Source organism: Pongo abelii, chromosome 22 (genome assembly GCF_028885655.2).
Source record: "Pongo abelii isolate AG06213 chromosome 22, NHGRI_mPonAbe1-v2.0_pri, whole genome shotgun sequence".
Taxonomy (NCBI): Eukaryota; Metazoa; Chordata; class Mammalia; order Primates; family Hominidae; genus Pongo; species Pongo abelii.
In genome coordinates, this window is record NC_072007.2 from 4,305,342 (window position 1) to 4,330,333 (window position 24,992).

A 24,992-nucleotide genomic window follows, 5' to 3' on the forward strand; every position below is an offset into this window, starting at 1 on the left:
AAAGGACTATAAATCATGCTGCTATAAAGACACATGCACACGTATGTTTATTGCGGCATTATACACAATAGCAAAGATTTGGAACCAACCCAAATGTCCAACAATGATAGACTGGATTAAGAAAATATGGCACATATACACCATGGAATACTAGGCAGCCATAAAAACTGATGAGTTCATATCCTTTGTAGGGACATGGATGAAATTGGAAATCATCGTTCTCAGTAAACTATCGCAAGAACAAAAAACCAAACACCACATATTCTCACTCATAGGTGGGAATTGAACAATGAGAACACATGGCCACAGGAAGGGGAACATCACACTTCGGGGACTGTTGTGGGGTGGGGGGAGGGGGAGGGACAGCATTGGGAGATATACCTAATGCTAGATGACGAGTTGGTGGGTGCAGCGCACCAGCATGGCGCATGTATACATATGTAGCTTACCTGCACGTTGCGCACATGTACCATAGAGCCTAAAGTATAACAATAATAATAATGGTAATAATAATAATAATAATGATAAAAAGAAAAAAATTAAAAAAAAAAGAAAGGTATAAATTCCTCGACACATACACTCTCCCATGACTAAACCAGGAAGAAGTTGAATCTCTGAATAGACTAATAACAGGAGCTGAAATTGCGGCAATAATCAATAGCTTACCAACCAAAAGGAGTCCAGGATCAGATGCGTTCACAGCCGAATTCTACCAGAGGTACAAGGAGGAACTGGAACCATTACTTCAGAAACTATTCCAATCAATAGAAAAAGAGGGAATCCTTCCTAACTCATTTTATGAGGCCAGCATCATGCTGATACCAAAGCTGGGCAGAGACACAACCAAAAAAGAGAATTTTAGACCAATATCCTTGATGAATATTGATGCAAAATTCCTCAATAAATTACTGGCAAACCGAATCTCGCAGCACATCAAACAGCTTATCCACCATGATCAAGTGGGCTTCATCCCTGGGATGCAAGGCTGGTTCAATATACGCAAAGCAATAAATGTAATACAGCATATAAACAGAACCAAAGTCAAAAACCACATGATTATCTCAATACATGAAGAAAAGGCCTTTGACAAAATTCAGCAACCCTTCATGCTAAAAACTCTCAATAAATTAGGTATTGACGGGTCGTATCTCAAAATAATAAGAGCTATTTATGACAAACCCACAGCCAATATCATACTGAATGGGCAAAAACTGGAAGCATTCACTTTGAAAACTGGCACAAGACAGGGATGCCCTCTCTCACCACTTCTATTCAACATAGTGTTGGAAGTTCTCGCCAGGGCAATTAGGCAAGAGAAGGAAATCAAGGGTATTCAATTAGGAAAAAAGGAAGTCAAATTGTCCCTGTTTGCAGATGACGTGATAGTATATGTAGAAAACCCCATTGTCTCAGCCCAAAATCTCCTTAAGCTGATAAGCAACTTCAGCAAAGTCTCAGGATACAACATCAATGTACAAAAATCACAAGCATTCTTATACATCAATAACAGACAAACAGAGAGCCAAATCATGAGTGAACTCCCATTCACAATTGCTTCAAAGAGAATAAAATACCTAGGAATCCAACTTACAAGGGATGTGAAGGACCTCTTCAAGGAGAAAACTGCAAACCACTGCTCAAGGAAATAAAAGAGGATACAAACAAATGGAAGAACATTCCATGCTCATGGGTAGGAAGAATCAATATCATGAATATGGCCATCCTTCCTAAGGTAATTTACAGATTCAATGCCATCCCCATCAAGTTACCAATGACTTTCTTCACAGAATTGGAAAAAACTACTTTAAAGTTCATAGGGAACCAAAAAAGAGCCCGCATCACCAAGTCAATCCTAAGCCAAAAGAACAAAGCTGGAGGCATCACGCTACCTGACTTCAAACTATACTACAAGGCTACAGTAACCCAAACAGCATGGTACTGGTACCAAAACAGAGATATAGATCAATGGAACAGAACAGAGCCGTCAGAAATAATGCCACATATCTACAACTATCTGATCTTTGACAAACCTGACAAAAACAAGAAATGGAGAAAGGATTCCCTATTTAATAAATGGTGCTGGGAAAACTGGCTAGCCACGTGTAGAAAGCTGAAACTGGATCCCTTCCTTACACCTTATACAAAAGTCAACTCAAGATGGATTAAAGACTTAAACGTTAGACCTAAACCCATAAAAACCCTAGAAGAAAACCTAGGCAATACCATTCAGGACATAGGCATGGGCAAGGACTTCATGTCTAAAACACCAAAAGCAATGGCAACAAAAGCCAAAATTGACAAATGGGATCTAATTAAACTAAAGAGCTTCTGCACAGCAAAGGAAACTACCATCAGAGTGAACAGGCAACCTACAAAATGGGAGAAAATTTTCGCAACCTACTCATCTGACAAACGGCTAATATCCAGAATCTACAATGCACTCCAACAAATTTACAAGAAAACACCAAACAACCCCATCAAAAAGTGGGCGAAGGACATGAACAGACACTCCTCAAAAGAAGACATTTATGCAGCCAAAAAACACGTGAAAAAAAGCTCACCATCACTGGCCATCAGAGAAATGCAAATCAAAACCACAATGAGATACCATCTCACACCAGTTAGAATGGCAATCATTAAAAAGTCAGGAAACAACAGGTGCTGGAGAGGATGTGGAGAAATAGGAACACTTTACACTGTTGGTGGGACTGTAAACTAGTTCAACCCTTGTGCAGGTCACTGTGGCGATTCCTCAGGGATCTAGAACTAGAAATTCCATTTGACCCAGCCATCCCATTACTGGGTATATACCCAAAGGACTATAAATCATGCTGCTATAAAGACACATGCACACGTATGTTTATTGCGGCATTATACACAATAGCAAAGATTTGGAACCAACCCAAATGTCCAACAATGATAGACTGGATTAAGAAAATATGGCACATATACACCATGGAATACTAGGCAGCCATAAAAACTGATGAGTTCATATCCTTTGTAGGGACATGGATGAAATAGGAAATCATCGTTCTCAGTAAACTATCGCAAGAACAAAAAACCAAACACCACATATTCTCACTCATAGGTGGGAATTGAACAATGAGAACACATGGACACAGGAAGGGGAACATCACACTTCGGGGACTGTTGTGGGGTGGGGGGAGGGGGGAGGGACAGCATTGGGAGATATACCTAATGCTAGATGACGAGTTGCTGGGTGCAGCGCACCAGCATGGCGCATGTATACATATGTAGCTTACCTGCACGTTGCGCACATGTACCATAGAGCCTAAAGTATAACAATAATAATAATGGTAATAATAATAATAATAATGATAAAAAGAAAAAAAATTAAAAAAAAGAGAAAGGTATAAATTCCTCGACACATACACTCTCCCATGACTAAACCAGGAAGAAGTTGAATCTCTGAATAGACTAATAACAGGAGCTGAATTTGCGGCAATAATCAACAGCTTACCAACCAAAAGGAGTCCAGGATCAGATGCGTTCACAGCCGAATTCTACCAGAGGTACAAGGAGGAACTGGAACCATTACTTCAGAAACTATTCCAATCAATAGAAAAAGAGGGAATCCTTCCTAACTCATTTTATGAGGCCAGCATCATGCTGATACCAAAGCTGGGCAGAGACACAACCAAAAAAGAGAATTTTAGACCAATATCCTTGATGAATATTGATGCAAAATTCCTCAATAAATTACTGGCAAACCGAATCTCGCAGCACATCAAACAGCTTATCCACCATGATCAAGTGGGCTTCATCCCTGGGATGCAAGGCTGGTTCAATATACGCAAAGCAATAAATGTAATACAGCATATAAACAGAACCAAAGTCAAAAACCACATGATTATCTCAATACATGAAGAAAAGGCCTTTGACAAAATTCAACAACCCTTCATGCTAAAAACTCTCAATAAATTAGGTATTGACGGGTCGTATCTCAAAATAATAAGAGCTATTTATGACAAACCCACAGCCAATATCATACTGAATGGGCAAAAACTGGAAGCATTCACTTTGAAAACTGGCACAAGACAGGGATGCCCTCTCTCACCACTTTTATTCAACATAGTGTTGGAAGTTCTGGCCAGGGCAATTAGGCAAGAGAAGGAAATCAAGGGTATTCAATTAGGAAAAAAGGAAGTCAAATTGTCCCTGTTTGCAGATGACGTGATAGTATATGTAGAAAACCCCATTGTCTCAGCCCAAAATCTCCTTAAGCTGATAAGCAACTTCAGCAAAGTCTCAGGATACAACATCAATGTACAAAAATCACAAGCATTCTTATACATCAATAACAGACAAACAGAGAGCCAAATCATGAGTGAACTCCCATTCACAATTGCTTCAAAGAGAATAAAATACCTAGGAATCCAACTTACAAGGGATGTGAAGGACCTCTTCAAGGAGAAAACTACAAACCACTGCTCAAGGAAATAAAAGAGGATACAAACAAATGGAAGAACATTCCATGCTCATGGGTAGGAAGAATCAATATCATGAAAATGGCCATCCTTCCCAAGGTAATTTACAGATTCAATGCCATCCCCATCAAGTTACCAATGACTTTCTTCACAGAATTGGAAAAAACTACTTTAAAGTTCATAGGGAACCAAAAAAGAGCCCGCATCACCAAGTCAATCCTAAGCCAAAAGAACAAAGCTGGAGGCATCACGCTACCTGACTTCAAACTATACTACAAGGCTACAGTAACCCAAACAGCATGGTACTGGTACCAAAACAGAGATATAGATCAATGGAACAGAACAGAGCCGTCAGAAATAATGCCACATATCTACAACTATCTGATCTTTGACAAACCTGACAAAAACAAGAAATGGAGAAAGGATTCCCTATTTAATAAATGGTGCTGGGAAAACTGGCTAGCCACGTGTAGAAAGCTGAAACTGGATCCCTTCCTTACACCTTATACAAAAGTCAACTCAAGATGGATTAAAGACTTAAACGTTAGACCTAAACCCATAAAAACCCTAGAAGAAAACCTAGGCAATACCATTCAGGACATAGGCATGGGCAAGGACTTCATGTCTAAAACACCAAAAGCAATGGCAACAAAAGCCAAAATTGACAAATGGGATCTAATTAAACTAAAGAGCTTCTGCACAGCAAAGGAAACTACCATCAGAGTGAACAGGCAACCTACAAAATGGGAGAAAATTTTCGCAACCTACTCATCTGACAAACGGCTAATATCCAGAATCTACAATGAACTCCAACAAATTTACAAGAAAACACCAAACAACCCCATCAAAAAGTGGGCGAAGGACATGAACAGACACTCCTCAAAAGAAGACATTTATGCAGCCAAAAAACACGTGAAAAAAAGCTCACCATCACTGGCCATCAGAGAAATGCAAATCAAAACCACAATGAGATACCATCTCACACCAGTTAGAATGGCAATCATTAAAAAGTCAGGAAACAACAGGTGCTGGAGAGGATGTGGAGAAATAGGAACACTTTACACTGTTGGTGGGACTGTAAACTAGTTCAACCCTTGTGCAGGTCACTGTGGCGATTCCTCAGGGATCTAGAACTAGAAATTCCATTTGACCCAGCCATCCCATTACTGGGTATATACCCAAAGGACTATAAATCATGCTGCTATAAAGACACATGCACACGTATGTTTATTGCGGCATTATACACAATAGCAAAGATTTGGAACCAACCCAAATGTCCAACAATGATAGACTTGATTAAGAAAATATGGCACATATACACCATGGAATACTAGGCAGCCATAAAAACTGATGAGTTCATATCCTTTGTAGGGACATGGATGAAATTGGAAATCATCGTTCTCAGCAAACTATCGCAAGAACAAAAAACCAAACACCACATATTCTCACTCATAGGTGGGAATTGAACAATGAGAACACATGGACACAGGAAGGGGAACATCACACTTCGGGGACTGTTGTGGGGTGTGGGGAGGGGGAGGGACAGCATTGGGAGATATACCTAATGCTAGATGACGAGTTGCTGGGTGCAGCGCACCAGCATGGCGCATGTATACATATGTAGCTTACCTGCACGTTGCGCACATGTACCATAGAGCCTAAAGTATAACAATAATAATAATGGTAATAATAATAATAATAATGATAAAAAGAAAAAAATTAAAAAAAAAAGAAAGGTATAAATTCCTCGACACATACACTCTCCCATGACTAAACCAGGAAGAAGTTGAATCTCTGAATAGACTAATAACAGGAGCTGAAATTGCGGCAATAATCAATAGCTTACCAACCAAAAGGAGTCCAGGATCAGATGCGTTCACAGCCGAATTCTACCAGAGGTACAAGGAGGAACTGGAACCATTACTTCAGAAACTATTCCAATCAATAGAAAAAGAGGGAATCCTTCCTAACTCATTTTATGAGGCCAGCATCATGCTGATACCAAAGCTGGGCAGAGACACAACCAAAAAAGAGAATTTTAGACCAATATCCTTGATGAATATTGATGTAAAATTCCTCAATAAATTACTGGCAAACCGAATCTCGCAGCACATCAAACAGCTTATCCACCATGATCAAGTGGGCTTCATCCATGGGATGCAAGGCTGGTTCAATATACGCAAAGCAATAAATGTAATACAGCATATAAACAGAACCAAAGTCAAAAACCACATGATTATCTCAATACATGAAGAAAAGGCCTTTGACAAAATTCAACAACCCTTCATGCTAAAAACTCTCAATAAATTAGGTATTGACGGGTCGTATCTCAAAATAATAAGAGCTATTTATGACAAACCCACAGCCAATATCATACTGAATGGGCAAAAACTGGAAGCATTCACTTTGAAAACTGGCACAAGACAGGGATGCCCTCTCTCACCACTTCTATTCAACATAGTGTTGGAAGTTCTGGCCAGGGCAATTAGGCAAGAGAAGGAAATCAAGGGTATTCAATTAGGAAAAAAGGAAGTCAAATTGTCCCTGTTTGCAGATGACGTGATAGTATATCTAGAAAACCCCATTGTCTCAGCCCAAACTCTCCTTAAGCTGATAAGCAACTTCAGCAAAGTCTCAGGATACAACATCAATGTACAAAAATCACAAGCATTCTTATACATCAATAACAGACAAACAGAGAGCCAAATCATGAGTGAACTCCCATTCACAATTGCTTCAAAGAGAATAAAATACCTAGGAATCCAACTTACAAGGGATGTGAAGGACCTCTTCAAGGAGAAAACTACAAACCACTGCTCAAGGAAATAAAAGAGGATACAAACAAATGGAAGAACATTCCATGCTCATGGGTAGGAAGAATCAATATCATGAAAATGGCCATCCTTCCCAAGGTAATTTACAGATTCAATGCCATCCCCATCAAGTTACCAATGACTTTCTTCACAGAATTGGAAAAAACTACTTTAAAGTTCATAGGGAACCAAAAAAGAGCCCGCATCACCAAGTCAATCCTAAGCCAAAAGAACAAAGCTGGAGGCATCACGCTACCTGACTTCAAACTATACTACAAGGCTACAGTAACCCAAACAGCATGGTACTGGTACCAAAACAGAGATATAGATCAATGGAACAGAACAGAGCCGTCAGAAATAATGCCACATATCTACAACTATCTGATCTTTGACAAACCTGACAAAAACAAGAAATGGAGAAAGGATTCCCTATTTAATAAATGGTGCTGGGAAAACTGGCTAGCCACGTGTAGAAAGCTGAAACTGGATCCCTTCCTTACACCTTATACAAAAGTCAACTCAAGATGGATTAAAGACTTAAACGTTAGACCTAAACCCATAAAAACCCTAGAAGAAAACCTAGGCAATACCATTCAGGACATAGGCATGGGCAAGGACTTCATGTCTAAAACACCAAAAGCAATGGCAACAAAAGCCAAAATTGACAAATGGGATCTAATTAAACTAAAGAGCTTCTGCACAGCAAAGGAAACTACCATCAGAGTGAACAGGCAACCTACAAAATGGGAGAAAATTTTCGCAACCTACTCATCTGACAAACGGCTAATATCCAGAATCTACAATGAACTCCAACAAATTTACAAGAAAACACCAAACAACCCCATCAAAAAGTGGGCGAAGGACATGAACAGACACTCCTCAAAAGAAGACATTTATGCAGCCAAAAAAAACGTGAAAAAAAGCTCACCATCACTGGCCATCAGAGAAATGCAAATCAAAACCACAATGAGATACCATCTCACACCAGTTAGAATGGCAATCATTAAAAAGTCAGGAAACAACAGGTGCTGGAGAGGATGTGGAGAAATAGGAACACTTTACACTGTTGGTGGGACTGTAAACTAGTTCAACCCTTGTGCAGGTCACTGTGGCGATTCCTCAGGGATCTAGAACTAGAAATTCCATTTGACCCAGCCATCCCATTACTGGGTATATACCCAAAGGACTATAAATCATGCTGCTATAAAGACACATGCACACGTATGTTTATTGCGGCATTATACACAATAGCAAAGATTTGGAACCAACCCAAATGTCCAACAATGATAGACTGGATTAAGAAAATATGGCACATATACACCATGGAATACTAGGCAGCCATAAAAACTGATGAGTTCATATCCTTTGTAGGGACATGGATGAAATTGGAAATCATCGTTCTCAGCAAACTATCGCAAGAACAAAAAACCAAACACCACATATTCTCACTCATAGGTGGGAATTGAACAATGAGAACACATGGACACAGGAAGGGGAACATCACACTTCGGGGACTGTTGTGGGGTGGGGGGAGGGGGAGGGACAGCATTGGGAGATATACCTAATGCTAGATGACGAGTTGGTGGGTGCAGCGCACCAGCATGGCGCATGTATACATATGTAGCTTACCTGCACGTTGCACACATGTACCATAGAGCCTAAAGTATAACAATAATAATAATGGTAATAATAATAATAATAATGATAAAAAGAAAAAAATTAAAAAAAAAAGAAAGGTATAAATTCCTCGACACATACACTCTCCCATGACTAAACCAGGAAGAAGTTGAATCTCTGAATAGACTAATAACAGGAGCTGAAATTGCGGCAATAATCAATAGCTTACCAACCAAAAGGAGTCCAGGATCAGATGCGTTCACAGCCGAATTCTACCAGAGGTACAAGGAGGAACTGGAACCATTACTTCAGAAACTATTCCAATCAATAGAAAAAGAGGGAATCCTTCCTAACTCATTTTATGAGGCCAGCATCATGCTGATACCAAAGCTGGGCAGAGACACAACCAAAAAAGAGAATTTTAGACCAATATCCTTGATGAATATTGATGCAAAATTCCTCAATAAATTACTGGCAAACCGAATCTCGCAGCACATCAAACAGCTTATCCACCATGATCAAGTGGGCTTCATCCCTGGGATGCAAGGCTGGTTCAATATACGCAAAGCAATAAATGTAATACAGCATATAAACAGAACCAAAGTCAAAAACCACATGATTATCTCAATACATGAAGAAAAGGCCTTTGACAAAATTCAGCAACCCTTCATGCTAAAAACTCTCAATAAATTAGGTATTGACGGGTCGTATCTCAAAATAATAAGAGCTATTTATGACAAACCCACAGCCAATATCATACTGAATGGGCAAAAACTGGAAGCATTCACTTTGAAAACTGGCACAAGACAGGGATGCCCTCTCTCACCACTTCTATTCAACATAGTGTTGGAAGTTCTCGCCAGGGCAATTAGGCAAGAGAAGGAAATCAAGGGTATTCAATTAGGAAAAAAGGAAGTCAAATTGTCCCTGTTTGCAGATGACGTGATAGTATATGTAGAAAACCCCATTGTCTCAGCCCAAAATCTCCTTAAGCTGATAAGCAACTTCAGCAAAGTCTCAGGATACAACATCAATGTACAAAAATCACAAGCATTCTTATACATCAATAACAGACAAACAGAGAGCCAAATCATGAGTGAACTCCCATTCACAATTGCTTCAAAGAGAATAAAATACCTAGGAATCCAACTTACAAGGGATGTGAAGGACCTCTTCAAGGAGAAAACTACAAACCACTGCTCAAGGAAATAAAAGAGGATACAAACAAATGGAAGAACATTCCATGCTCATGGGTAGGAAGAATCAATATCATGAAAATGGCCATCCTTCCCAAGGTAATTTACAGATTCAATGCCATCCCCATCAAGTTACCAATGACTTTCTTCACAGAATTGGAAAAAACTACTTTAAAGTTCATAGGGAACCAAAAAAGAGCCCGCATCACCAAGTCAATCCTAAGCCAAAAGAACAAAGCTGGAGGCATCACGCTACCTGACTTCAAACTATACTACAAGGCTACAGTAACCCAAACAGCATGGTACTGGTACCAAAACAGAGATATAGATCAATGGAACAGAACAGAGCCGTCAGAAATAATGCCACATATCTACAACTATCTGATCTTTGACAAACCTGACAAAAACAAGAAATGGAGAAAGGATTCCCTATTTAATAAATGGTGCTGGGAAAACTGGCTAGCCACGTGTAGAAAGCTGAAACTGGATCCCTTCCTTACACCTTATACAAAAGTCAACTCAAGATGGATTAAAGACTTAAACGTTAGACCTAAACCCATAAAAACCCTAGAAGAAAACCTAGGCAATACCATTCAGGACATAGGCATGGGCAAGGACTTCATGTCTAAAACACCAAAAGCAATGGCAACAAAAGCCAAAATTGACAAATGGGATCTAATTAAACTAAAGAGCTTCTGCACAGCAAAGGAAACTACCATCAGAGTGATCAGGCAACCTACAAAATGGGAGAAAATTTTCGCAACCTACTCATCTGACAAACGGCTAATATCCAGAATCTACAATGCACTCCAACAAATTTACAAGAAAACACCAAACAACCCCATCAAAAAGTGGGCGAAGGACATGAACAGACACTCCTCAAAAGAAGACATTTATGCAGCCAAAAAACACGTGAAAAAAAGCTCACCATCACTGGCCATCAGAGAAATGCAAATCAAAACCACAATGAGATACCATCTCACACCAGTTAGAATGGCAATCATTAAAAAGTCAGGAAACAACAGGTGCTGGAGAGGATGTGGAGAAATAGGAACACTTTACACTGTTGGTGGGACTGTAAACTAGTTCAACCCTTGTGCAGGTCACTGTGGCGATTCCTCAGGGATCTAGAACTAGAAATTCCATTTGACCCAGCCATCCCATTACTGGGTATATACCCAAAGGACTATAAATCATGCTGCTATAAAGACACATGCACACGTATGTTTATTGCGGCATTATACACAATAGCAAAGATTTGGAACCAACCCAAATGTCCAACAATGATAGACTGGATTAAGAAAATATGGCACATATACACCATGGAATACTAGGCAGCCATAAAAACTGATGAGTTCATATCCTTTGTAGGGACATGGATGAAATAGGAAATCATCGTTCTCAGTAAACTATCGCAAGAACAAAAAACCAAACACCACATATTCTCACTCATAGGTGGGAATTGAACAATGAGAACACATGGACACAGGAAGGGGAACATCACACTTCGGGGACTGTTGTGGGGTGGGGGGAGGGGGGAGGGACAGCATTGGGAGATATACCTAATGCTAGATGACGAGTTGCTGGGTGCAGCGCACCAGCATGGCGCATGTATACATATGTAGCTTACCTGCACGTTGCGCACATGTACCATAGAGCCTAAAGTATAACAATAATAATAATGGTAATAATAATAATAATAATGATAAAAAGAACAAAAATTAAAAAAAAGAGAAAGGTATAAATTCCTCGACACATACACTCTCCCATGACTAAACCAGGAAGAAGTTGAATCTCTGAATAGACTAATAACAGGAGCTGAAATTGCGGCAATAATCAATAGCTTACCAACCAAAAGGAGTCCAGGATCAGATGCGTTCACAGCCGAATTCTACCAGAGGTACAAGGAGGAACTGGAACCATTACTTCAGAAACTATTCCAATCAATAGAAAAAGAGGGAATCCTTCCTAACTCATTTTATGAGGCCAGCATCATGCTGATACCAAAGCTGGGCAGAGACACAACCAAAAAAGAGAATTTTAGACCAATATCCTTGATGAATATTGATGCAAAATTCCTCAATAAATTACTGGCAAACCGAATCTCGCAGCACATCAAACAGCTTATCCACCATGATCAAGTGGGCTTCATCCCTGGGATGCAAGGCTGGTTCAATATACGCAAAGCAATAAATGTAATACAGCATATAAACAGAACCAAAGTCAAAAACCACATGATTATCTCAATACATGAAGAAAAGGCCTTTGACAAAATTCAACAACCCTTCATGCTAAAAACTCTCAATAAATTAGGTATTGACGGGTCGTATCTCAAAATAATAAGAGCTATTTATGACAAACCCACAGCCAATATCATACTGAATGGGCAGAAACTGGAAGCATTCACTTTGAAAACTGGCACAAGACAGGGATGCCCTCTCTCACCACTTCTATTCAACATAGTGTTGGAAGTTCTGGCCAGGGCAATTAGGCAAGAGAAGGAAATCAAGGGTATTCAATTAGGAAAAAAGGAAGTCAAATTGTCCCTGTTTGCAGATGACGTGATAGTATATCTAGAAAACCCCATTGTCTCAGCCCAAAATCTCCTTAAGCTGATAAGCAACTTCAGCAAAGTCTCAGGATACAACATCAATGTACAAAAATCACAAGCATTCTTATACATCAATAACAGACAAACAGAGAGCCAAATCATGAGTGAACTCCCATTCACAATTGCTTCAAAGAGAATAAAATACCTAGGAATCCAACTTACAAGGGATGTGAAGGACCTCTTCAAGGAGAAAACTGCAAACCACTGCTCAAGGAAATAAAAGAGGATACAAACAAATGGAAGAACATTCCATGCTCATGGGTAGGAAGAATCAATATCATGAAAATGGCCATCCTTCCCAAGGTAATTTACAGATTCAATGCCATCCCCATCAAGTTACCAATGACTTTCTTCACAGAATTGGAAAAAACTACTTTAAAGTTCATAGGGAACCAAAAAAGAGCCCGCATCACCAAGTCAATCCTAAGCCAAAAGAACAAAGCTGGAGGCATCACGCTACCTGACTTCAAACTATACTACAAGGCTACAGTAACCCAAACAGCATGGTACTGGTACCAAAACAGAGATATAGATCAATGGAACAGAACAGAGCCGTCAGAAATAATGCCACATATCTACAACTATCTGATCTTTGACAAACCTGACAAAAACAAGAAATGGAGAAAGGATTCCCTATTTAATAAATGGTGCTGGGAAAACTGGCTAGCCACGTGTAGAAAGCTGAAACTGGATCCCTTCCTTACACCTTATACAAAAGTCAACTCAAGATGGATTAAAGACTTAAACGTTAGACCTAAACCCATAAAAACCCTAGAAGAAAACCTAGGCAATACCATTCAGGACATAGGCATGGGCAAGGACTTCATGTCTAAAACACCAAAAGCAATGGCAACAAAAGCCAAAATTGACAAATGGGATCTAATTAAACTAAAGAGCTTCTGCACAGCAAAGGAAACTACCATCAGAGTGATCAGGCAACCTACAAAATAGGAGAAAATTTTCGCAACCTACTCATCTGACAAACGGCTAATATCCAGAATCTACAATGCACTCCAACAAATTTACAAGAAAACACCAAACAACCCCATCAAAAAGTGGGCGAAGGACATGAACAGACACTCCTCAAAAGAAGACATTTATGCAGCCAAAAAACACGTGAAAAAAAGCTCACCATCACTGGCCATCAGAGAAATGCAAATCAAAACCACAATGAGATACCATCTCACACCAGTTAGAATGGCAATCATTAAAAAGTCAGGAAACAACAGGTGCTGGAGAGGATGTGGAGAAATAGGAACACTTTACACTGTTGGTGGGACTGTAAACTAGTTCAACCCTTGTGCAGGTCACTGTGGCGATTCCTCAGGGATCTAGAACTAGAAATTCCATTTGACCCAGCCATCCCATTACTGGGTATATACCCAAAGGACTATAAATCATGCTGCTATAAAGACACATGCACACGTATGTTTATTGCGGCATTATACACAATAGCAAAGATTTGGAACCAACCCAAATGTCCAACAATGATAGACTGGATTAAGAAAATATGGCACATATACACCATGGAATACTAGGCAGCCATAAAAACTGATGAGTTCATATCCTTTGTAGGGACATGGATGAAATAGGAAATCATCGTTCTCAGTAAACTATCGCAAGAACAAAAAACCAAACACCACATATTCTCACTCATAGGTGGGAATTGAACAATGAGAACACATGGACAAAGGAAGGGGAACATCACACTTCGGGGACTGTTGTGGGGTGGGGGGAGGGGGGAGGGACAGCATTGGGAGATATACCTAATGCTAGATGACGAGTTGCTGGGTGCAGCGCACCAGCATGGCGCATGTATACATATGTAGCTTACCTGCACGTTGCGCACATGTACCATAGAGCCTAAAGTATAACAATAATAATAATGGTAATAATAATAATAATAATGATAAAAAGAAAAAAAATTAAAAAAAAGAGAAAGGTATAAATTCCTCGACACATACACTCTCCCATGACTAAACCAGGAAGAAGTTGAATCTCTGAATAGACTAATAACAGGAGCTGAAATTGCGGCAATAATCAATAGCTTACCAACCAAAAGGAGTCCAGGATCAGATGCGTTCACAGCCGAATTCTACCAGAGGTACAAGGAGGAACTGGAACCATTACTTCAGAAACTATTCCAATCAATAGAAAAAGAGGGAATCCTTCCTAACTCATTTTATGAGGCCAGCATCATGCTGATACCAAAGCTGGGCAGAGACACAACCAAAAAAGAGAATTTTAGACCAATATCCTTGATGAATATTGATGCAAAATTCCTCAATAAATTACTGGCAAACCGAATCTCGCAGCACATCAAACAGCTTATCCACCATGATCAAGTGGGCTTCATCCCTGGGATGCAAGGCTGGTTCAATATACGCAAAGCAATAAATGTAATACAGCATATAAACAGAACCAAAGTCAAAAACCACATGATTATCTCAATACATGAAGAAAAGGCCTTTGACAAAATTCAACAACCCTTCATGCTAAAAACTCTCAATAAATTAGGTATTGACGGGTCGTATCTCAAAATAATAAGAGCTATTTATGACAAACCCACAGCCAATATCATACTGAATGGGCAGAAACTGGAAGCATTCACTTTGAAAACTGGCACAAGACAGGGATGCCCTCTCTCACCACTTCTATTCAACATAGTGTTGGAAGTTCTGGCCAGGGCAATTAGGCAAGAGAAGGAAATCAAGGGTATTCAATTAGGAAAAAAGGAAGTCAAATTGTCCCTGTTTGCAGATGACGTGATAGTATATCTAGAAAACCCCATTGTCTCAGCCCAAAATCTCCTTAAGCTGATAAGCAACTTCAGCAAAGTCTCAGGATACAACATCAATGTACAAAAATCACAAGCATTCTTATACATCAATAACAGACAAACAGAGAGCCAAATCATGAGTGAACTCCCATTCACAATTGCTTCAAAGAGAATAAAATACCTAGGAATCCAACTTACAAGGGATGTGAAGGACCTCTTCAAGGAGAAAACTGCAAACCACTGCTCAAGGAAATAAAAGAGGATACAAACAAATGGAAGAACATTCCATGCTCATGGGTAGGAAGAATCAATATCATGAAAATGGCCATCCTTCCCAAGGTAATTTACAGATTCAATGCCATCCCCATCAAGTTACCAATGACTTTCTTCACAGAATTGGAAAAAACTACTTTAAAGTTCATAGGGAACCAAAAAAGAGCCCGCATCACCAAGTCAATCCTAAGCCAAAAGAACAAAGCTGGAGGCATCACGCTACCTGACTTCAAACTATACTACAAGGCTACAGTAACCCAAACAGCATGGTACTGGTACCAAAACAGAGATATAGATCAATGGAACAGAACAGAGCCGTCAGAAATAATGCCACATATCTACAACTATCTGATCTTTGACAAACCTGACAAAAACAAGAAATGGAGAAAGGATTCCCTATTTAATAAATGGTGCTGGGAAAACTGGCTAGCCACGTGTAGAAAGCTGAAACTGGATCCCTTCCTTACACCTTATACAAAAGTCAACTCAAGATGGATTAAAGACTTAAACGTTAGACCTAAACCCATAAAAACCCTAGAAGAAAACCTAGGCAATACCATTCAGGACATAGGCATGGGCAAGGACTTCATGTCTAAAACACCAAAAGCAATGGCAACAAAAGCCAAAATTGACAAATGGGATCTAATTAAACTAAAGAGCTTCTGCACAGCAAAGGAAACTACCATCAGAGTGATCAGGCAACCTACAAAATAGGAGAAAATTTTCGCAACCTACTCATCTGACAAACGGCTAATATCCAGAATCTACAATGCACTCCAACAAATTTACAAGAAAACACCAAACAACCCCATCAAAAAGTGGGCGAAGGACATGAACAGACACTCCTCAAAAGAAGACATTTATGCAGCCAAAAAACACGTGAAAAAAAGCTCACCATCACTGGCCATCAGAGAAATGCAAATCAAAACCACAATGAGATACCATCTCACACCAGTTAGAATGGCAATCATTAAAAAGTCAGGAAACAACAGGTGCTGGAGAGGATGTGGAGAAATAGGAACACTTTACACTGTTGGTGGGACTGTAAACTAGTTCAACCCTTGTGCAGGTCACTGTGGCGATTCCTCAGGGATCTAGAACTAGAAATTCCATTTGACCCAGCCATCCCATTACTGGGTATATACCCAAAGGACTATAAATCATGCTGCTATAAAGACACATGCACACGTATGTTTATTGCGGCATTATACACAATAGCAAAGATTTGGAACCAACCCAAATGTCCAACAATGATAGACTGGATTAAGAAAATATGGCACATATACACCATGGAATACTAGGCAGCCATAAAAACTGATGAGTTCATATCCTTTGTAGGGACATGGATGAAATAGGAAATCATCGTTCTCAGTAAACTATCGCAAGAACAAAAAACCAAACACCACATATTCTCACTCATAGGTGGGAATTGAACAATGAGAACACATGGACAAAGGAAGGGGAACATCACACTTCGGGGACTGTTGTGGGGTGGGGGGAGGGGGGAGGGACAGCATTGGGAGATATACCTAATGCTAGATGACGAGTTGCTGGGTGCAGCGCACCAGCATGGCGCATGTATACATATGTAGCTTACCTGCACGTTGCGCACATGTACCATAGAGCCTAAAGTATAACAATAATAATAATGGTAATAATAATAATAATAATGATAAAAAGAAAAAAAATTAAAAAAAAGAGAAAGGTATAAATTCCTCGACACATACACTCTCCCATGACTAAACCAGGAAGAAGTTGAATCTCTGAATAGACTAATAACAGGAGCTGAAATTGCGGCAATAATCAATAGCTTACCAACCAAAAGGAGTCCAGGATCAGATGCGTTCACAGCCGAATTCTACCAGAGGTACAAGGAGGAACTGGAACCATTACTTCAGAAACTATTCCAATCAATAGAAAAAGAGGGAATCCTTCCTAACTCATTTTATGAGGCCAGCATCATGCTGATACCAAAGCTGGGCAGAGACACAACCAAAAAAGAGAATTTTAGACCAATATCCTTGATGAATATTGATGCAAAATTCCTCAATAAATTACTGGCAAACCGAATCTCGCAGCACATCAAACAGCTTATCCACCATGATCAAGTGGGCTTCATCCCTGGGATGCAAGGCTGGTTCAATATACGCAAAGCAATAAATGTAATACAGCATATAAACAGAACCAAAGTCAAAAACCACATGATTATCTCAATACATGAAGAAAAGGCCTTTGACAAAATTCAATAACCCTTCATGCTAAAAACTCTCAATAAATTAGGTATTGACGGGTCGTATCTCAAAATAATAAGAGCTATTTATGACAAACCCACAGCCAATATCATACTGAATGGGCAGAAACTGGAAGCATTCACTTTGAAAACTGGCACAAGACAGGGATGCCCTCTCTCACCACTTCTATTCAACATAGTGTTGGAAGTTCTGGCCAGGGCAATTAGGCAAGAGAAGGAAATCAAGGGTATTCAATTAGGAAAAAAGGAAGTCAAATTGTCCCTGTTTGCAGATGACGTGATAGTATATCTAGAAAACCCCATTGTCTCAGCCCAAAATCTCCTTAAGCTGATAAGCAACTTCAGCAAAGTCTCAGGATACAACATCAATGTACAAAAATCACAAGCATTCTTATACATCAATAACAGACAAACAGAGAGCCAAATCATGAGTGAACTCCCATTCACAATTGCTTCAAAGAGAATAAAATACCTAGGAATCCAACTTACAAGGGATGTGAAGGACCTCTTCAAGGAGAAAACTGCAAACCACTGCTCAAGGAAATAAAAGAGGATACAAACAAATGGAAGAACATTCCATGCTCATGGGTAGGAAGAATCAATATCATGAAAATGGCCATCCTTCCCAAGGTAATTTACAGATTCAATGCCATCCCCATCAAGTTACCAATGACTTTCTTCACAGAATTGGAAAAAACTACTTTAAAGTTCATAGGGAACCAAAAAAGAGCCCGCATCACCAAGTCAATCCTAAGCCAAAAGAACAAAGCTGGAGGCATCACGCTACCTGACTTCAAACTATACTACAAGGCTACAGTAACCCAAACAGCATGGTACTGGTACCAAAACAGAGATATAGATCAATGGAACAGAACAGAGCCGTCAGAAATAATGCCACATATCTACAACTATCTGATCTTTGACAAACCTGACAAAAACAAGAAATGGAGAAAGGATTCCCTATTTAATAAATGGTGCTGGGAAAACTGGCTAGCCACGTGTAGAAAGCTGAAACTGGATCCCTTCCTTACACCTTATACAAAAGTCAACTCAAGATGGATTAAAGACTTAAACGTTAGACCTAAACCCATAAAAACCCTAGAAGAAAACCTAGGCAATACCATTCAGGACATAGGCATGGGCAAGGACTTCATGTCTAAAACACCAAAAGCAATGGCAACAAAAGCCAAAATTGACAAATGGGATCTAATTAAACTAAAGAGCTTCTGCACAGCAAAGGAAACTACCATCAGAGTGAACAGGCAACCTACAAAATGGGAGAAAATTTTCGCAACCTACTCATCTGACAAACGGCTAATATCCAGAATCTACAATGCACTCCAACAAATTTACAAGAAAACACCAAACAACCCCATCAAAAAGTGGGCGAAGGACATGAACAGACACTCCTCAAAAGAAGACATTTATGCAGCCAAAAAACACGTGAAAAAAAGCTCACCATCACTGGCCATCAGAGAAATGCAAATCAAAACCACAATGAGATACCATCTCACACCAGTTAGAATGGCAATCATTAAAAAGTCAGGAAACAACAGGTGCTGGAGAGGATGTGGAGAAATAGGAACACTTTACACTGTTGGTGGGACTGTAAACTAGTTCAACCCTTGTGCAGGTCACTGTGGCGATTCCTCAGGGATCTAGAACTAGAAATTCCATTTGACCCAGCCATCCCATTACTGGGTATATACCCAAAGGACTATAAATCATGCTGCTATAAAGACACATGCACACGTATGTTTATTGCGGCATTATACACAATAGCAAAGATTTGGAACCAACCCAAATGTCCAACAATGATAGACTGGATTAAGAAAATATGGCACATATACACCATGGAATACTAGGCAGCCATAAAAACTGATGAGTTCATATCCTTTGTAGGGACATGGATGAAATAGGAAATCATCGTTCTCAGTAAACTATCGCAAGAACAAAAAACCAAACACCACATATTCTCACTCATAGGTGGGAATTGAACAATGAGAACACATGGACACAGGAAGGGGAACATCACACTTCGGGGACTGTTGTGGGGTGGGGGGAGGGGGGAGGGACAGCATTGGGAGATATACCTAATGCTAGATGACGAGTTGCTGGGTGCAGCGCACCAGCATGGCGCATGTATACATATGTAGCTTACCTGCACGTTGCGCACATGTACCATAGAGCCTAAAGTATAACAATAATAATAATGGTAATAATAATAATAATAATGATAAAAAGAAAAAAAATTAAAAAAAAGAGAAAGGTATAAATTCCTCGACACATACACTCTCCCATGACTAAACCAGGAAGAAGTTGAATCTCTGAATAGACTAATAACAGGAGCTGAAATTGCGGCAATAATCAATAGCTTACCAACCAAAAGGAGTCCAGGATCAGATGCGTTCACAGCCGAATTCTACCAGAGGTACAAGGAGGAACTGGAACCATTACTTCAGAAACTATTCCAATCAATAGAAAAAGAGGGAATCCTTCCTAACTCATTTTATGAGGCCAGCATCATGCTGATACCAAAGCTGCACAGAGACACAACCAAAAAAGAGAATTTTAGACCAATATCCTTGATGAATATTGATGCAAAATTCCTCAATAAATTACTGGCAAACCGAATCTCGCAGCACATCAAACAGCTTATCCACCATGTTCAAGTGGGCTTCATCCCTGGGATGCAAGGCTGGTTCAATATACGCAAAGCAATAAATGTAATACAGCATATAAACAGAACCAAAGTCAAAAACCACATGATTATCTCAATACATGAAGAAAAGGCCTTTGACAAAATTCAACAACCCTTCATGCTAAAAACTCTCAATAAATTAGGTATTGACGGGTCGTATCTCAAAATAATAAGAGCTATTTATGACAAACCCACAGCCAATATCATACTGAATGGGCAGAAACTGGAAGCATTCACTTTGAAAACTGGCACAAGACAGGGATGCCCTCTCTCACCACTTCTATTCAACATAGTGTTGGAAGTTCTGGCCAGGGCAATTAGGCAAGAGAAGGAAATCAAGGGTATTCAATTAGGAAAAAAGGAAGTCAAATTGTCCCTGTTTGCAGATGACGTGATAGTATATCTAGAAAACCCCATTGTCTCAGCCCAAAATCTCCTTAAGCTGATAAGCAACTTCAGCAAAGTCTCAGGATACAACATCAATGTACAAAAATCACAAGCATTCTTATACATCAATAACAGACAAACAGAGAGCCAAATCATGAGTGAACTCCCATTCACAATTGCTTCAAAGAGAATAAAATACCTAGGAATCCAACTTACAAGGGATGTGAAGGACCTCTTCAAGGAGAAAACTGCAAACCACTGCTCAAGGAAATAAAAGAGGATACAAACAAATGGAAGAACATTCCATGCTCATGGGTAGGAAGAATCAATATCATGAAAATGGCCATCCTTCCCAAGGTAATTTACAGATTCAATGCCATCCCCATCAAGTTACCAATGACTTTCTTCACAGAATTGGAAAAAACTACTTTAAAGTTCATAGGGAACCAAAAAAGAGCCCGCATCACCAAGTCAATCCTAAGCCAAAAGAACAAAGCTGGAGGCATCACGCTACCTGACTTCAAACTATACTACAAGGCTACAGTAACCCAAACAGCATGGTACTGGTACCAAAACAGAGATATAGATCAATGGAACAGAACAGAGCCGTCAGAAATAATGCCACATATCTACAACTATCTGATCTTTGACAAACCTGACAAAAACAAGAAATGGAGAAAGGATTCCCTATTTAATAAATGGTGCTGGGAAAACTGGCTAGCCACGTGTAGAAAGCTGAAACTGGATCCCTTCCTTACACCTTATACAAAAGTCAACTCAAGATGGATTAAAGACTTAAACGTTAGACCTAAACCCATAAAAACCCTAGAAGAAAACCTAGGCAATACCATTCAGGACATAGGCATGGGCAAGGACTTCATGTCTAAAACACCAAAAGCAATGGCAACAAAAGCCAAAATTGACAAATGGGATCTAATTAAACTAAAGAGCTTCTGCACAGCAAAGGAAACTACCATCAGAGTGAACAGGCAACCTACAAAATGGGAGAAAATTTTCGCAACCTACTCATCTGACAAACGGCTAATATCCAGAATCTACAATGAACTCCAACAAATTTACAAGAAAACACCAAACAACCCCATCAAAAAGTGGGCGAAGGACATGAACAGACACTCCTCAAAAGAAGACATTTATGCAGCCAAAAAACACGTGAAAAAAAGCTCACCATCACTGGCCATCAGAGAAATGCAAATCAAAACCACAATGAGATACCATCTCACACCAGTTAGAATGGCAATCATTAAAAAGTCAGGAAACAACAGGTGCTGGAGAGGATGTGGAGAAATAGGAACACTTTACACTGTTGGTGGGACTGTAAACTAGTTCAACCCTTGTGCAGGTCACTGTGGAGATTCCTCAGGGATCTAGAACTACAAATTCCATTTGACCCAGCCATCCCATTACTGGGTATATACCCAAAGGACTATAAATCATGCTGCTATAAAGACACATGCACACGTATGTTTATTGCGGCATTATACACAATAACAAGATTTGGAACCAACCCAAATGTCCAACAATGATAGACTGGATTAAGAAAATATGGCACATATACACCATGGAATACTAGGCAGCCATAAAAACTGATGAGTTCATATCCTTTGTAGGGACATGGATGAAATAGGAAATCATCGTTCTCAGTAAACTATCGCAAGAACAAAAAACCAAACACCACATATTCTCACTCATAGGTGGGAATTGAACAATGAGAACACATGGACACAGGAAGGGGAACATCACACTTCGGGGACTGTTGTGGGGTGTGGGGAGGGGGGAGTTACAGCATTGGGAGATATACCTAATGCTAGATGACGAGTTGCTGGGTGCAGCGCACCAGCATGGCGCATGTATACATATGTAGCTTACCTGCACGTTGCGCACATGTACCATAGAGCCTAAAGTATAACAATAATAATAATGGTAATAATAATAATAATAATGATAAAAAGAAAAAAAATTAAAAAAAAGAGAAAGGTATAAATTCCTCGACACATACACTCTCCCATGACTAAACCAGGAAGAAGTTGAATCTCTGAATAGACTAATAACAGGAGCTGAAATTGCGGCAATAATCAATAGCTTACCAACCAAAAGGAGTCCAGGATCAGATGCGTTCACAGCCGAATTCTACCAGAGGTACAAGGAGGAACTGGAACCATTACTTCAGAAACTATTCCAATCAATAGAAAAAGAGGGAATCCTTCCTAACTCATTTTATGAGGCCAGCATCATGCTGATACCAAAGCTGGGCAGAGACACAACCAAAAAAGAGAATTTTAGACCAATATCCTTGATGAATATTGATGCAAAATTCCTCAATAAATTACTGGCAAACCGAATCTCGCAGCACATCAAACAGCTTATCCACCATGATCAAGTGGGCTTCATCCCTGGGATGCAAGGCTGGTTCAATATACGCAAAGCAATAAATGTAATACAGCATATAAACAGAACCAAAGTCAAAAACCACATGATTATCTCAATACATGAAGAAAAGGCCTTTGACAAAATTCAACAACCCTTCATGCTAAAAACTCTCAATAAATTAGGTATTGACGGGTCGTATCTCAAAATAATAAGAGCTATTTATGACAAACCCACAGCCAATATCATACTGAATGGGCAGAAACTGGAAGCATTCACTTTGAAAACTGGCACAAGACAGGGATGCCCTCTCTCACCACTTCTATTCAACATAGTGTTGGAAGTTCTGGCCAGGGCAATTAGGCAAGAGAAGGAAATCAAGGGTATTCAATTAGGAAAAAAGGAAGTCAAATTGTCCCTGTTTGCAGATGACGTGATAGTATATCTAGAAAACCCCATTGTCTCAGCCCAAAATCTCCTTAAGCTGATAAGCAACTTCAGCAAAGTCTCAGGATACAACATCAATGTACAAAAATCACAAGCATTCTTATACATCAATAACAGACAAACAGAGAGCCAAATCATGAGTGAACTCCCATTCACAATTGCTTCAAAGAGAATAAAATACCTAGGAATCCAACTTACAAGGGATGTGAAGGACCTCTTCAAGGAGAAAACTACAAACCACTGCTCAAGGAAATAAAAGAGGATACAAACAAATGGAAGAACATTCCATGCTCATGGGTAGGAAGAATCAATATCATGAAAATGGCCATCCTTCCCAAGGTAATTTACAGATTCAATGCCATCCCCATCAAGTTACCAATGACTTTCTTCACAGAATTGGAAAAAACTACTTTAAAGTTCATAGGGAACCAAAAAAGAGCCCGCATCACCAAGTCAATCCTAAGCCAAAAGAACAAAGCTGGAGGCATCACGCTACCTGACTTCAAACTATACTACAAGGCTACAGTAACCCAAACAGCATGGTACTGGTACCAAAACAGAGATATAGATCAATGGAACAGAACAGAGCCGTCAGAAATAATGCCACATATCTACAACTATCTGATCTTTGACAAACCTGACAAAAACAAGAAATGGAGAAAGGATTCCCTATTTAATAAATGGTGCTGGGAAAACTGGCTAGCCACGTGTAGAAAGCTGAAACTGGATCCCTTCCTTACACCTTATACAAAAGTCAACTCAAGATGGATTAAAGACTTAAACGTTAGACCTAAACCCATAAAAACCCTAGAAGAAAACCTAGGCAATACCATTCAGGACATAGGCATGGGCAAGGACTTCATGTCTAAAACACCAAAAGCAATGGCAACAAAAGCCAAAATTGACAAATGGGATCTAATTAAACTAAAGAGCTTCTGCACAGCAAAGGAAACTACCATCAGAGTGAACAGGCAACCTACAAAATGGGAGAAAATTTTCGCAACCTACTCATCTGACAAACGGCTAATATCCAGAATCTACAATGAACTCCAACAAATTTACAAGAAAACACCAAACAACCCCA